The 15,288-nt window shown below is 45.8% G+C and overlaps 1 pseudogene; it reads right to left on the bottom strand.

Moving 5' to 3' along the window:
* Positions 1-3,738: 3,738 nt before the first annotated feature.
* Positions 3,739-14,064, bottom strand: LOC147329791 (uncharacterized; annotated as a pseudogene).
* Positions 14,065-15,288: the final 1,224 nt, after the last annotated feature.

The raw sequence follows: 15,288 nt of genomic DNA, 5'->3' as shown, positions 1-15,288 counted from the left end.
ATCCTACTGAGTGATTTTGCAGAACTACCTTCTATTTATAGAGTTGCTAATTATTTGGCATTATTGCAGCAAACCAGCCTATGAAATGGATGAAACACATCGTGACTGAGTTCCAGCGCTACACAAGGGACCTGCTTCAAACATCAGATTACTTCTTCCATGTGAGGGTGAAGAGGTGACCCTCCTGGATAAGATGGTGAAGGTTTGCTGCGTTTGGTGAACAGTGTGATAATAAAACCAGGGAAAAATGAAACCTGCTCCTGTTAAATATTCTTAAGTCTTGTGCTGTTAAAATTGCTGGATTTTTTCAAAAGATACAGTAAATAAAGTAATGTTAGTAGTGGGTGATATCATGTAAACACTCATGATTTTGTTTAAACATTTTGTCATTTGTAAACTATAAATGTAATGGATTCTACATTGTAACTGATGTGATGTTCTATAAAGTGGTTTTAATTTAAAAAAAAAAAAAAGAGGCAAAAAGTAGTTTGTTTCTTTATTCAACTTTTGAACAGTGGGACTCAGTCAGTACATATTCAGTAAATGCAAATTATTTACATGGCAGAGCACAACAGGCATAAATCTAGACCCCTAGATAAATCATTATGGGTCATTCCCACAACCCACAGCTTTACTGTGTTCCAGCAAAGTATCCAATAGCAGTGACAACTCCTCCACAGTAGCAGGTGGGATTTTTCTGTTTTGAGGACGGCTCCTTTTACCTGTCACTACAGATGGTCTGTTTATGTTTTGATTGAGAGCCTTTTTTTGGGCAGCTGAAGAGGAGAAGTCTATCTTATGGCCAACCTCTGGCTGTATCTTGGTCATATTACCCAGCAAAACCCAGTATGCAGGTTCATCTGTAACAGTCCTTGTGCCACGGATCAACACTGTTGCTTCTACATTAAACAGAAGAGCAGTGACGTGGGTGCAGGTCTCTGCGACTCCGGCCATACAGGTGCAGTGGGCTGCTTCAACCTTCCCTGTGATGCTCACAGTGACCCGTGGCTGCAATGCTGGTTCGTTCAGTCTTTGAGAGTGCAGGACCTGAAACACACACAGACAAAGTTCATTTAAAGACAAGAACTAATGGGCCAAGGCCGACATAAATGTCTTTAATCTACTTTATCATAAATGTAACAAAGTGTTTAGAAAGTTAGCACATACATGTAATTTTTCATTTCTTTATGAACGCTGCATGTTATATTCTAAATCTGCCTGTTCTGTCAGAAACCTGCCTGCAGAAAATGAACCTAAAGTATGTAATGCAAGGATGTAATCACTTTCAAGATGGAGAAAGCATAAAGTGACAATTATGAATCACTTAACATGATAAGGAGATTCTGCAGGTCATTAATCAATGTATAAAATTAAAATAAAATTTATTTTTAGTGACACAGGATACAAACATGGAAGCAAGATGTATAATTAGGATTATTTATAATAAATATGAATAAATTAGTGCAATTTCTTAAACCATAAAGAATAACTAAATCCTTCAGGACAATGTCACATCAATGCACTGGACTCACTATGTTATCCACCTAACAGCCTCCACATGTTCTCACTGTAATTTCCCCTCATGAATGAATTTATGCTGCACTAATCTGAATGTTTGCAGGGAAATGAAATGCATTTCACACGCAGTACTCAAGCTGACTTACCTTTGTTTGAATGACGACTTGTACGCGCTGACTCCACAGACAAGGTACGAAAATATGTCAGGCTACGTCAATAGTGGTTGGTCTTCAGGGTTTCTACTCCACGGCCGTATTTCATACGGGTCCACATTTCCAATGCACGCTATTTTCTGCAAGTACCGCTGCTTCGCCTCTGGACGCAATCGGTCTCTATACAGTTCATTCTCTTTTGAGCTGCTTTTAAGCATCTTTCTTGTAGTCGTCGTTCCAACACAGTGTGTTGTTTCGATTCGTAGACCCCGAAAATGGCGCTGCGCTCCCACAATGCATTGCGGCGTGACGTCAACTCCAAAGCCCTATAAACCTAGTGGGAGTGTCCCCCCACAGAGGGACAAAAGGACCCCCTGATGATCCTCTAATCGCCTGAGCCAAGGTGTGAAACTGGGTGTGGGTCCCAATCAGCCAGAGTTTTGGGTGAGTTCATTGTGAAACCTGGCCCCACCTTATCATGCGAATTCCTGAGATCAGATGGCCCAGGATGTGAGTGGGCGTTAAGGCGTCTGGGAAGGGATCTCAAAACTGGATTATAGATGGCAGAGAGTTGGTGTCGTAAACCCCCGCCTGTGTTCAAAGATGGTCGCTCACAGTGGCTTCTTTCACTCCTCTTTCAAACCATCTGTCCTCTCTGTCCAAAATGTGAGCATTGGCATCCTCGAAAGAGTGTCCTTTGTCCTTAAGATGCAGATGGACAGCTGAGTCTTGTCCTGGGCCATCTGATCTCAGGAATTCGCATGATAAGGTGCCTGTGGTTGGCTCCTCCATAGGAGGGGTAAAGTCTGTTTGAGGAGCAATGCACACTTTCAAGGCATTCCTGTGTAAAGTTTGTATATTACCCCCCTTTTCTGGTTTGACCTTATACACTAAGCCCATATCTCGCACCTGTTCCAACACCACATACGGCTCAGCAGACCACCAGGAACACAGTTTTCCTTTGCTCTGCCTGTTTCGGTCACATACCCAGACTCTCTCTCCGGGCAACAGTGGGAGGGTACAACCTCTCTTCTCATACTGGCTTTTGTGTTGGGAGGCAGCCCTATACATCCTCTGCCCAGCCAAACGGTAAGCTAGGGAGAGTTTCTGTTGATGAGAATACACCCATTCACTTACATCCTGCCTCGCCTGCTGGGGGGCCACGCCTAATGGGAAGTCTCAAGGGTCAACCAAACATCAAATAGGCAGGCGCATAACCTGTGGAAATATGGATAGTATTGTTATAAGCATGGACGAGTTCTGGCAGATTTCCTACCCACTGACTCTGTCTAACTGATTCTAGTGAGCGAAGCATGTTCAATAGGGTCTGATTGAAACGTTCTACACTACCATTCCCTGCAGGGTGGTAAGGTGTCGTGCGGTTGTTTCATTAATGCAGATTCGAAATTAGACCCACGGTCGGAGTGGAGTCGGCCTGGGCAACCGAACGGCTGTATCACATACTTCCACAAAGCCTTTACTATAGTCTCTGCTGTTTGGTTTATTGTAGGGATAGCCCAAGCGAACCGTGTAAACAGATCAGTAACCACAAGTATGATCTGGTAAGTGTCAGTGGGCCGGCCTAAGGACAGGAAATCCATGCCTACGACCTCCAAAGGGTATGAGACTGAAATAGGGTGTAGTGGAGCCCTAGGTTCTACTCTCTCCTTCTGTAAACTACAGGGGACACAACCCAGATGAAACTGATGTACCTTCCCTTCCATGTTAACCTAGTAGAACCGCTGCCATATCCGAGAGAGGGTTCGGTCTATCCCCGCATGGGCAGCAGCCTCGTGGATCCTCCGCCACACCTCATGGCACTTGGAACTGGGACACACAACTTGATAAAGAAACTCCTGGGTATATTCATCCAGCACTTTACGGCACAGTATGCCATCTTGGATCAGAAGTCTTTGTTGTTGCTGCAGGAGTCGCCGCACACCATGTGACAATGTCTGACGTTCTAACTTTATGGGCGCGACATGAGCTTCCACAAGTTGCTTTACCACTTGAATATCCGGATCACCAGCTTGTGCTTCTGCCCAGTCACTCCCCTCTGCCTCACAGGTCAGTTCAATGGCTGCTGAAGTGACTCCACGCTCTGATCCAGCCTCTTCCAGGTGCTATGCTGGACAGTGGGGAATCGAGAAAGGGCATCAGCATTAATATTGCTCTTACCCGAACGATACTTGATCTCGTAGTTGAAAGAGGCCACCTGGGCAACACAATGTTGTTCTACTGCACAAAGGCTTGACAATGTCTCTTCTATTCGTGGCAGGGGGAAAGCATCCTTATGTGTCACCGCATTACATTTTCTGTAGTCCACACAGAACCTCCAGGTATCATCTTTTTTCCTCAACAAAACAATGGGTGCAGTCCACGGGCTACAGCTTTCCCGGATAACTCCCTTTTCCATCATATCTGTCAAGAGGCTCCTCATTTTTTTATACATTGCAGGGGGCAAAGGACAATACTTCCCCCTAATGGGGGCTGCATCACCTGTGGGGATACAATGATGCACCAGGTCAGTCCTCCCAAAATCTTCGTCATCCTTAGAGAACACCTTCTTCCATTTAAGCAGTAAAGCCCGCAGCTCGCCCTGTTGCAGTTCAGACAGATCAGGTCTTTCAATCAATTTACTCACCTCCTCAGGTAATCCTTCATCCTCCGCGGGGGCGCCACTGTCGACCAGAGCCACCTCCACCACATCATCTGTCCCAAGGGACAGGCTCTGGTCCTGTGAGCCATGTACGTCGGCTTCATCTACGCAGAATAACTTTCACAGTTTCTGGTAGCGACCTATAAAAAGAGGATAGGGGTGTGGGTTACAAATCCTCACTGGCACTCTCACGGCCTTTACCATGACGAGGGTTCTCGCCACCCCCACATCAGGGGTTTCAGGCAGTGCCTCCACCAGGGCACAATAATCCGTTCCTTGCGGACCCATCTGAGCCTGGCCCCACACCATTATTTCACTCCTTGGGGGAATTTTAATTTTGCCTCGGCCAGCTAACCGTACATACCCCACCATTCCGTCCTCCACTGTACTTGCTTCTACGCATGTTGCGAAGGCAGTCCTCCAGGCCTGTTGATTCGTTAATTGCTGTGGGACAGGAGCAGTCTTTTCCGGCCACTTAAATACATTCCAACAGGCAGTCACAACATTCATACCAACAATCAGTGGGTGCGTGCAATGGTCATCTTTTACCACCACAACCCCGCGTCCAGGAACCTTAACATCTTCTATTTCCATGTCCAGGACAGCATAGGTGGTATAGGGAATTTCCAGACCATTGGCGGCTCTCAGCTTAAAGGCGGTTGGAGTTTTCTCAAGCTTAGCCTGGGAAAAATGCTCATTTAACAAACTCTCCTATATCAAAATCACTTGTGATCCTGTATCTAACAAGCCTTGAAGCTCCACCCCCTCGATCACTATCTTCACTGTTGGACACTGCCCAATAAATGTTTCTGTGGCCCTTAATTCCTTAGGTGAACCAAAAGCTCCCGCCCCTCGGACCTCAGCAGCAGGGTCATCTAGTTTAAACTTGGCTGAGAAGACATGGAGGTCTGGCAAAACCTAGCTATATGTCCTGCTAGTTTACAACTCCGACAGATAGGCCGACCTTGTGCATCCCAGCTAGCATTTGATCGTCGCAGTCCTCTCCTAAACTGAGGTGCAGGCGGAGGAGTAGCTACAGCTGGCTTGTGGCCCTTGTGTATTGTGAATCGCATCAGCCAGCAACACAAGCCCTGGTGTAATGTGGATGGCCTCAGACAGCAACGCAGGCCCTGGTGTTGTGAAAATGGCCTCACAGTGAGCACTGGGACTGATGAAATGTGGATGGTATCAGCAAGTAGCACAGGCCCTTTTTTTGTGGATGGCATCAGCCAGCAACACTGGCCCTTGTGTATTGTGGATGGCATCAGCCACCAACACAGGCCCTGGTGAAATGTAGTTGGCCTCAGCCATGAACACAGGCCCTGGTGAAATGTAAATGTTCTCAGCCAGTAGCACAGGCCCGGTTGTAATGTGGATAGCCTCATCTAACAACACTGGCCCTGGTGAAACATGGATGGTATTGGTCAGCACCACACACCCTAGTGTAATGTGGATGGCCTTAGCTAACACCACTGGCCCTGGTGAAATGTGTATGGTAGAAGCCGGCATCACAGTCCCTGGTGTAATGTGGATGGCCTCAGACAGCAGCAAAGGCCCTGGTGTGGTGAAGATGGCCTCACAGGGAGCACAGGCCCTGGTGTAATGTGGATGGGATCAGCCAGCAACAAAGGCCCTGGCAAAATGTTGTTGGCCTCAGCCATGAACACTGGCCCTGGTGAAGTGTAGATGGCCTCAGCTTGCAACATACACCCTCGTGAAATGTAGTTGTTCTCAGCTTGCAACATACACCCTGGTGAAATGTAGTTGGCCTCAGCCAGTAGCAGAGGCCCTGTTGTAATGTGTATGGCCTCATCTAACAACACTGGTGAAATATGGATGGGATTGGTCAGCAACACACACCCTGGTGTAATGTGGATGGTATCAGCCTGCAGCACAGGCCCTGGTGTGGTGAAGATGGCCTCACAGGGAGCACTGGCCGTGGTGAAATGTGGATGGCATCAGCAATAGCAGAGGCCCTTGTTCATTGTGGATGGCAACAGCCAGCAACAAACTCCCTTGTGTATTGTGGATGGCAACAGCCAGCAACGTACGCCCTGGTGAAATTTAGCTGGCCTCAGCCAATAGCAAAGGCCCTGGTGAAATTTAGATGGCCTCAGACAGCAGCACAAGCCCTGGTGAAATGTAGATGGCCTCAGCCAGTAGCACAGGCCCTGTTGTAATGTGAATGGCCTCATCTAAAAATACTGGCCCTGGTGAAACATGGATGGTATTGGTCAGCACCACACACCCTGGTGTAATGTAGATGGCCTTAGCTAACACCACTGGCCCTGGTGAAATGTGCATGATATCGGCCAGCACCATAGGCGCTAATGTGGATGGCATCAACAAGCAGAAGAGGCCCTCGTGGGGTGAAGATTGCCTCACAGGAAGCACTGTCCCTGGTGTAATGTGTATGGTAGAAGCCGGCATCACAGTCCCTGGTGTAATGTGGATGGCCTCAGCCAACAGCACAGGCCCTGGTGTGGTGAAGAAGGCCTCACAGGGAACACTTGCCCTGGTGTAATGTGGATGGCATCAGCAAGTAGCACAAGCCTTTGTGTATTGTGAATGGGATCAGCCAGCAACACAGGCCCTTGAGAAATGTTGTTGGGCTCAGCCATGAACACAGGCCCTGGTGAAATGTAGATGTTCTCAGATGGCAACATACACCCTGGTGAATTGTAGTTGACCTCAGCCAGTAGCAGAGGCCCATTTGTAATGTGGATGGCCTCATCTAACAACACTGTCCCTGGTGAAATATGGATGGGATTGGTCAGCAACACACACCCTGGTGTAATGTGGATGGCATCAACGAGCAGCACACGCCCTGGTGTGGTGAAGATGGACTCCCAGGAAGCATTGGCCCTGGTGTAATGTGGATGGTATAAGCCAGCATCACAGGCTCTGGTGTAATGTGGATGGTATAAGATAGCATCACAGGCCCTAGTGCAATGTGGATGGCCTCATCTAACAACACTGGCCCTGGTGAAATATGGATGGTATTGGTCAGTGCTGCGAGATCGATCAACTTTAGACCAGACAACAAACGACGGAGACTCCGGAAAAGTGCAATCAAACGATGAGTTTTATCATCACAGGAGAACAACCAACCATCAGCATACGGAATGTGTTGCTCTGACAAGAATACATTGGGTTCTGGTTTTATAGGACAAAATATCACACCTACGTCAATACAGTTCAAAAATACATGGTGACAGACGGGCAAAAGTTCAACTCGTGCAGACAAGGGTACATCACGTACATATAACCTTACACCGACATATAACTTCTCCTTTCTACATTACTTGCCTTTTAAGGTAATAACTTCAGGTCTTAGCATCTCTGAGAGCTAATAATGGACCCTCGTCATTAATCACTAAGTAGAGTACTTTGCAGCCAGTCTCAAACTGAAGCAGAAGACACTTAGGCCTTTGCTCAGACCTGCTACTAGATTAATATGTATATCGTAAGCGTGCATGCAATTAACCTGCTATGTTCTCATCTCCCCTCAGCATGTATCATCTGGACACTCTCACCAGTGAAGCTTAAAACCTTCTAGAATGGAACATCAACTCTAACCAAGCACATTTATGCATTGTGTATAAAATGAACTCAACCTATAAACATAGAAAGGTCAATGTGATGACAGACATATTCAATGCAATATAAACCCTGTAGGAAATATTACTGATAAATGATACTGTGAAACATGTTATTAATACATTCTTCATAAGGCAAATTATATGATAGCAATAAAAGAATCTCTGAATCCCAACATTCCCTCTTTTGACATTCCAACAGGAATGTCACCATACTTCATGTTGCCCCCAACCCAGCCAGGGTTCGCAACCCTCGCCACTATCTTTACCAACAATCCTCTGACACATACAACACCCAGCGATTACCAATATTCCCAAAAATACAGCCAATGAGCACATCACTGATATAACCCCACACCTTTCCATTGTCCAAACACGGATGTCATCCAGGATGCCAGCGGGTTTTCAATACCTGAGTGCTCATGCATGGTTTTAGACAAATTTTCAGGCCCTCCAGAGCTCGGGTTACTGAGCCATCTGGGGCAGTATTGTTGTTCCATGGCGTCCCTGGTAAGGCTAGAGAGTCTCAGCAAGTTGTAATGAACGTAGTTAATGCGGTCATCATTCTTATTAGGCGTTATCCAAAGGAATATACTTTCAAACCCTGAAGCTACTGGGTCTGCCAGCTTATACTCGTTGGGAACTCCCCTGGGCACTCCTATGGAGTCTATCCTAGTCGGAGAGTTTAACCGGGGGTCATATGCATGTATACCCTGGGTCCCTCTTTTTGCCAAAATGTGTCTCTTATGTCTGGCTGCTAAGGTACGTGTGTTGTGTTGCTGAATAGCCTTTACCTGATTTCCAATCAGTATGAGTGGAGCTCCCAGTCGCACCATCGCACATGTCCCTACGCTTCCCATTGGGACACGAACCAAAAGGGTGCTTTGCCCACAATAATAATACAACCCACTTCTTGCCTATGTTCCCATTAATGTGCTCGGGTCACTCACATTATTCGTGGTTCTTCCCGTGGGTGTGACGGCACACCAAGTAGGGTCGATTTCTCCCACGTGGTACTTTACATTATCTGTAGAAAACCTGAAACATGTATAGTTATCTTGTTTTGGCATAAATGAATTGGCATTCTCCGCTTGCCCTATCGTGTTTGGTGCCGAGATTATTAGTTTATCAGTTAGAGTGGTGGTTGAGTTTTTAAGTGTGACTCAGGCTTTGGGGTAAACTAAGTGTACCCTAATTACCCCAAACGAATCTGTTCCTGACATGTCCACTCTGATTACCAGATAGAATACGCCTCCCGGGCTCTCGGCTTTAGGCAGTATGTTCCATGGACCTAAGAAGATGGTGACAGGGTTATGAAAAACAGAATAAACCCTTTGAATTACTATTCCTTGCAGGCCTTCTGGCACATTTGGCTGCCATCCTACTCCTGTCCAACCTACCTCACCTTCCCAGGAGCACCACTGACCTGCTGTGTATGTATGGATGTGTTTGCCCCAGGAGGGGCTCCAATAAGCATGACTGGAGCATATCATAGGGTGATTACAGACCCACACATCATATGCTCTCCAGCTGCTACTAGCTCCTGCACACTTAATGACGTCACACAAATCAAACGTGAATGAGCTGGTGGACCCTTTAACATAATTTAATTCTATGCCATTGTATGTGCTGAGACACTCATCACCTATACCTGACACCTCGCGCTTTAGTCTTTTCAGCGATCCCGTTTGAGCAACTATTGTCTCAGGAAGTGCTGTGCTGGACTGGCATCCGCGTCCGACCGATTCAGAAAATGCGCCCTGCAACATAGAGAGACCTAATATTCAATAATCCACATTTCACTGTCTTAATCTTTGGTTCAGATGTGGATTCTGTGTTGTTTGTTCTTCGTGCTTGTTTATGTTTAAGTTGTTTATTTCTAGCTTTTAGTTTGTTCTTATCTGTTTGGAAGCTGGCATAGTCTCTATGGATAAGGGTTTTTTCCCCGGGTACCCTAAGGAGAAAAGCTCCAGAGAGGCGTGTTTCATATTAAAAGTTAAAATATAACAAAAGAGATTTTGCTCAACAAAACAATACCTTTTAATTGCCGAACCCTATCTCTCCCCTCAACGGGTTGTATGCTTCAATGTTTCCTAATTATTTTGTCATCAAAAAATCAAACAAATAAATCAAGCTGTGAGACAGCACCTTGCGTTTACGCCGGGCTGTGAGCTGCCCTAAATCTACTTCCTACACCTTCACTCCTTCTAGTTCTTTCAATTTGTTACCGCTCCTTTTGGTGGCGCGGCGACCTTCTGCGATGCTCTTCTTCTTTCTTCGGCCTTCCAGGTGGACTACTGGTCGGCCCGTTGCACAGGTGAGAGGGTTTATTCTGCCTCTGTTTGTTGACACCTGTGTTCTTTGAAGACGAGTTTTCCTCTACCAAGCTCTCGTGTGCTGGTGCACACTGCGACCAGTGGTATCAGGTGTCGCCTTTCTCTTCCAGTTGAACTGCTGTAGTCGTTCTGGCAATGACCTCGTAAGGACCCGTCCAGCGTGGTTCCTTCCACTTTTGTTTGAGCACCTTCAGCCACACCACCTTTGCCTCCGGGGTCGCCCTGTCCACAGCGTGTACTCCAGATGTGACCTGTTTTGTGAAACTGGAGATCCTCGCCACCCCTGTGGTCGCTGTGGTACTGGAATGTTCTCCTGTAAAGGATAGAAAGCAGAAAGCCTCTCCCTGCTACACCTCACTAATCTACTGTGTTCATCTAATGTTCCCTTAATCATTCAAAGTTGGTTCAAGATACCATGTTCTGGGCTCTATCCTTTATATTAACTTTACTTAATCTCAATGCTCTTTATGTGTGTAAAGAGTTTATCTTCTAAACAGGATTCAGTTCATTTTAATCCTTCAACTTGAACATGAAAATAACAATTTCTGCCTCAGTTTCACCATATCTAAATTAGAGATGGACCGATCCGATATTACGTATCGGTATCGGTCCGATACTGACCTAAATTACTGGATCGGATATCGGAGAAAAATAAAAAATGTAATCGATCCATTAAATATCGCGAAAGCACCTCACAAAACTTGCAACACGCCGTAACTCACCTCAGAACGTTAGCAGTCGGAGCAGTATGCATCACGTGATAGAGCGGCTGTGGCATGCGGGACCTGTCGGTGGTCTGGATAGCATGTGGAGCTTCGCTAGCAACCCGGCATTTCATCTCCGACAAAGTTATCCCGAGAGAAGTAAAGCAAGTGTGTAAGTCCATCTCTGAATGTTTGTAAAGCATTCCTGCGTTAAGCTTAACAAGCGACTGCCTCTCGCTCTCCGGCTGCTACTTCAATCATGAAACTGCTTAACGATCAGCTGATCGGCTTTTCTGTCGCGAGTCCGTCTCTCTAGTTTGCTTTTGGCCCACTTTGCACCAGAAAGAGGAAACCAGCGGCTGAACAACAGCAGCACGTTTAAGCTTGATCAGCTGTTGTTAGAATGTATTTAATATTACTTTCTACTCGAGGATCTTTTTCTACGTAGCTGACGCTGGTAACTGTGCAGGGGCGGATCTAGCAAAGTTTAGCCAGGGGGGCCGATAGGGCATTAACAGGGAAAAGGGGGCACAAAGACATACTTTTCTTTCTTATTCTCATTTAAAATGTCGAGCTTTTAATAAATAATTATCTGACACCCAAAGTTTTAATTTGATGTAAAATGAATAGAAGTCAATTACTGTATATAGTAACTATTAAGTCTAATATATATACCCTAGTAAGCTATAGTACTTTTTACTTTGGGAAGGTACCATCTGTGCAGTCTGCAATTTTGTTGAAGAAAGATGTTGAATCTATTTAATATTTCTTGAAAAATAATTGATTTCTGTGCATTTTTTTTCACACTGCATCAAATTAAGGTTGATTACGTCGATTAAGCATCATGAGGTGGCGCGTGAGGGGTGGTTCCCTATTTTTTATTTATTTAATTTTGTTGTTGCTGGGAGTTGGAACCCTATTAGTTAGGTTGCTTAATATTTACGCTAAGTACTCTTTAAAATACCAGAATAGGGAGGATGGTGTAGGTCTAAGTTTATTAGATTGATCAGTATTGCTGAACTATGAAATATTTTTTTTGTATACAGGTATAACAGAATAGCTTTAGTGTAGTTGTTGTTTTAAACTTGAGTATGAACTTATACAAAATGCAGCAAGATATTTAAAAAAAACAGTTTTGTTGATTAAAAAACACTATATCGGATTCATATCGGTATCGGCAGATATCCAAATTTATGATATCGGTATCGGTATCGGACATAAAAAAGTGGTATCGTGCCATCTCTAATCTAAATCATCAAACACCCCAAAAGTCATAAAAATGATCCTAAAACCCATTTCAAATTAAACCTTAAATTCCCCCTTTTGTGACACATTAAGATGTGTCACAAATGCTTTACCTGAGCTTAGAAAATTAAAGAAAAAGGTTAGTCATATCATTTCACACCTCATCAATCCTCTTCTCAGGTAAACAAAACCTGTGTGTTAACCCAAACTTCACATTTCATACTGAGTTTTCCTCACTTATCATCCAATCTGTGTTATAAGAAAGAAAACTTAAAACAGAACAGTCATCAGTCATGTGCTTAACCTTAGTCCAGTCTTTACCTCAGTGTCCAGTTGGTCCAACCTTCGTTCACCTCGTCCGTCCAGTCACCGTCCATTTGCACACATCCTATTCATACATATTCACACCAGGTATTGCTAATAGTGGAGACCCCCGCGCAAATAATCAGATTCTCCACTCTCAGCAACATTGAGCTCATTCATTTGTTTTATTCTGTTTTGTTTTTTGTTTCTTGTTTTGGAAGCTAGTTTTTTATGCTTTTGACTGGATTGAATCGCTACAATCCTTTTAGACAGACCTGATCACAGGTAGGCTTCTCCTCAGCCAGTTGTAATCTGGAAAGCCCACCTTATATTTGCTCTTCCTGAGAATTTTCAGCGCTGTTATTCACTGTTGCAGGCCTGCTTAGAACAAAAATGAGAGAAAGAGAGCTGATTATTAGCTCATCAAAGCACAAAACAAAATCACCTGACAGGTTTTCTCTAAGTGCACTGTTACCAAAATAATGGGCCCCTCTCAGACATATCCATGGATAATCAAACTCCCTCTATTAAAATAACAAGAACATCCAAAGCAAACTGACCGAATCAATCCATCACTACAACAACAACCTCAAATATCCTAAACACAGAACATTTTGCCACAAGTTCTTCATGGTCCTTTCACTCCGAAGTCAGCTGACATAATTTCACCTGCTCAATACACAGAAAGTCTTGTTAAACGCCACACAGTCACAGTGTCTCCTCCAGTGCAAGCTTCACTCACACAGTCAGACAGGAAACCCAAGTTCCTCTTTTTCTTTTCCTGTCCCAAGTCATTCAACTACTTTGCATACTGAGTCATCTCTCAAGAAGTTGCCGTGACCAGAGAAATACATGTTCAAACATTACCACCTTATTAAATTATTTTATTTCTTTCAACCGTGATCACTGGTTTTGATCACTCAGTACGAGAGCACTCCTAAGTCACTCTTTTAAAACTACTTTAATCACTGTTTCTTTTTTCCATAACTCCCTTTGTCATATAGCTTCTTTTGAGTTATTCCTCAGCTTCAAACTCAAGTGTATTCTATTATACATTCACCCCATTCTATCACTCATACAAATAGCAAGCTGATCTTCATCGCGTATGTTTGTGTTCTAAGCCAGGTTTAATCAATGTCTATGCATTAATCATCATGAGCTTGTCTTGTCTTTGTAAGGTTAATGCATTTTCTGTTTGTGTGTGTGTGATTTTGCATGTGTTGCTTTGCAGTGTTTCAGACTCCTTCACAGTTTTCCCTTTAAACAGTCAATTTTCTCCTTCCCAAATTTGCTAACCCAAATTTTGATTTCCCACCTTAAATAACAGCATTCCTTGTCCTCAGCCAGAAGGTAGGGCTCCACTTGCCACTTTCCCCCTCCGCCTCAGCCAGCGGCTTTACCCTTGAGGCCCCGTCTTCTTCACTTCATCTCACCAGTGAGTCTGAGCTCACAGGGACTGAGGCCGAGTAATCGTGACTGTGCCTGCCTTAGGTTGTCCCAGGGTTTCGAGGTGGGATCTTACCCGTCATGGGCTATCCAGCCTTCCATACTCGCCTGATACGGGGGCCAAGTGGGCAGGGGTGCTATGAGGGGAGGGGACACACTGGCTCTGGAGTGTAAGTGTCAGGCGCAGTGGCCCGTGGACATGGGATGGACTCAAGTGCAGATTCAAAACCGGAGGCCAGGGGTGAGGTGTAACGAAAAGAGATTTATTTTTACAATGCTCAGAGGCTAACAGAAAGTGCAGACTGAATCAATGAACATAAACTAGGTGTCTGAGGCGAGAGAAAAATACTGTGGTGATAACTAGATGGCAGGGATAACTGGGTGCAGGTACTGGGCAGGGGAAACTGTGGCGGGCCAGGGCACTGAAACAGAGGACAGAGCAGTCAGGGGAATCCCACAGAGGTTTGCGAGTGAATCCAAGGATAGTACACTGAGCTGTCTTACAAGCTTGCAGGTGGGGGTTGCGTGGAGGGGGGAGGCAGGAGAGGTCCAGGCGGGTGCTGCATGCAATGCAGGGAGGCAGGCAGCAACTGGTATCCAGGAGAGCTTGGTAGGTGGGTTTCAGAGGCTGACGAGAAAAAACAGAGATTCGGTTAACACACACGATTAGTCACCAAGGAACGGACGTGAGGCCGAGAACTGACTAAAGTTGGCAGATAATCTGGCGAAGACCAGTTGAGTGCGCCGGTCATAAATACTGCTGGTACGATTGCCATCAGGTGAGGAGCAACAAAGACTCCACCCAGTGGGGAGGAGCTGATGCTGTGGAAAACCACCCAGACCACGACACTACCCCCCCATCAAGGGTCGACCCCCGGCGACCGAGCCACCCGCGGCCCTGTAAAAAGCAGAAAGCAAAGCAGGATCCAAAATCAAGGAACGAGACACCCAGGACCGCTCCTCAGGCCCATAACCCCTCCAGTCCACCAAGAACTGCCGGACCCGTCCCCGCCGACGGACGTCCAGAATGCGCCGGACCGCGAAGGCAGGATGCCCATCAACGAGCCGGGCGGGAGGAGGGGGAGCGGAAGGAGGGCACAACGGACTTGGGAGACGTGGAAGGTCGGGTGAATGCGCAGCGAGGACGGCAGCTTCAACCGCAGCGCAGAAGGGCTGAGGACCTGCTCCACTACGAAGGGTCCAATGAAACGCGGGGCCAGCTTACGAGATGCCACCTTGAGGGGAACGTCCTTAGCAGACAACCACACCTTCTGCCCAGGGGAGTAGGCAGGGGCTGCCCTGCGGCGACGGTCCGCGTACAGGCAC

The sequence above is a fragment of the Aulonocara sp. 'chitande type north' Nkhata Bay genome, linkage group LG5 (genome assembly GCF_057382095.1).
Source record: "Aulonocara sp. 'chitande type north' Nkhata Bay isolate Kocher_YH1m ecotype deep benthic linkage group LG5, A_spYH_male_GT1.1, whole genome shotgun sequence".
Classification (NCBI taxonomy): domain Eukaryota; kingdom Metazoa; phylum Chordata; class Actinopteri; order Cichliformes; family Cichlidae; genus Aulonocara; species Aulonocara sp. 'chitande type north' Nkhata Bay.
This window is presented reverse-complemented; position numbering and strand designations above follow the sequence as displayed.